Below are 1859 nucleotides of genomic sequence, written 5' to 3' on the forward strand. Positions count from 1 at the left end.
CTTCGATGAAAAAACGTTATTCTAACTTTAATAATTTTAATAAGTTATAGAATATTTGCAACCTAAATAGGCGCCAAGAATATATTCTTAATGTAAGTTGGAGGCCCTCTTACCTTAAGAATTTATGTTCTTGTCTGCATGGTAATAAGGTATAGTTAATGTTAGACTATAGAGCTTATGTCTCTGTGTCACTGCGCGAAATAAATACATAATAAATATATGTAAATAGTTCCGTGTGGAAATTTTGTCAGTGCTCTAGCTGGGCCCAAAATAGGAAAATTTTAGCCTCAACTTGCGGATTCAGACAGATCCAAACCATGAATTAAACGCATAGCCTCTCTAGAGCCTAACTTACGGACCCAATTGGCCCCAACTTGGCTTTATTTATGTTTGTAGTCTCATTTATAAAGGTAAAATTGTTTATTTGAAAGAAAAATTTCAAGTAGCTGAGTTCATCCTCAGTGGATTTGTATTTTTCACAAACAACGCCTGCAAAATGAAAAAATTAGAAATTTTAAATTAAAGTAAAATCATAATAATGATAGATTATCATTGATCGCTATAATAATAATTTTCTCACCGAGAATAGAAGAGCACAAGTAAAAAACCTTGAAAATTAATTTATTTGTTATTCTCTTTATAGCTGTAAATCTCATGGCTAATTCTCTTGACATGTACTTTTTGATCATAGTGGTAATGGATTTTCGGATTTGATTTGCCCTGTCAAAAAGAAGACTTTCAACATTTTTCTGCAAAGCATAAAAAAACAGTAATAAAAATAATTCATAATATATTTGGTTTTTTTTATATTTAAAGGATCAGTTAACAGGTCAGCCACTTCTTTGTAAACAATATTTTAAAAAGTGAAATTCGTCAAAATAAGATATTGTTTAATAAATGAAAAAGGAGTTACTAAATACATTTTTATTAAAATTTTGCAGTCTTAAACTTGTGAAATTTATTTAATCTTAAAGAAAAGTAAAACATTCATATTTTATTTTGATGGTTGACTTTATTATGTCATGAACCTAAATTACTTATCAATTATTTACTTACTTTCGTTTTCGTTCTGGATTCTTAGAGTGTTGGAAATTGGTCGATGTCTCCGAACGCGACGAGTACTTTTCAGTTTCAATATTTTTTATAATTAGAATAATAATGTAAAAATATTTACAGTCGAAAGGCCAAAACTACTCCTCCCAATAACCTCAAACTAACCTACTTGTCATCTACTTGTGTTTAAGAAGTTCAAGATGGAGCCCAGCTTAAAACAAATGCACAGCCAAGTTTATGGTGCTGCAATCAAGAGCTGTGAGACAGATTTTGTTTAAACTAGGTTTAATATAGTAACCCTGTTGTAGCCATGAAATAATTCTTCAAGTTGGGACGAAGTTTGCAATTCAGAAAAAAATTGGCAATTTTAACATGCGAAATCTTTAATTGAAAAGTAAATAAATTGTGAAAATCAAAGCCAGGGGTATAGCTTACAAACTATATTTTCAATTGAAAACCACAATATACTAACAACATTTTGACATATTTTGATGAAATATTTAATTATTCATATGTTATACTAACTCCTTTTCTTTAAAGGGAAACACTCAATGTCTAACATTACAAAAAAAAGAAACTGATTTAAAAGCAGGTGGCACAAAACATTGAAAGAAATTATTGAACAGAGCAAGGCGCATTTTCATTGCGCGTTTCTTATTTCCTATTGGTTTTCTCATTTACGAATAGTTTCTTCCTTTGGTTAGGAGATACTCTTAAAGTAAGAATTTCGCTTACTTCATTAAGAATATTACTACTATCAAAATCAAAAAGTAAGTGAAAGAAAGTGATAGCTTAACGAAAGAGGG

At 29.7% G+C, this 1859-nt stretch overlaps 1 long non-coding RNA gene across 1 annotated transcript; it reads right to left on the reverse strand.

Moving 5' to 3' along the window:
- Nucleotides 1–386: 386 nt before the first annotated feature.
- On the reverse strand, nt 387–1223 carry LOC117181864. Its single transcript, XR_004468190.1, has 3 exons — nt 1057–1223; nt 581–749; nt 387–489 (listed from the first exon to the last, which is right to left on the reverse strand). It is a non-coding gene; the product is annotated as an uncharacterized LOC117181864 (long non-coding RNA).
- Nucleotides 1224–1859: the final 636 nt, after the last annotated feature.

Source organism: Belonocnema kinseyi, chromosome 10 (genome assembly GCF_010883055.1).
Source record: "Belonocnema kinseyi isolate 2016_QV_RU_SX_M_011 chromosome 10, B_treatae_v1, whole genome shotgun sequence".
NCBI classification, from domain to species: Eukaryota; Metazoa; Arthropoda; class Insecta; order Hymenoptera; family Cynipidae; genus Belonocnema; species Belonocnema kinseyi.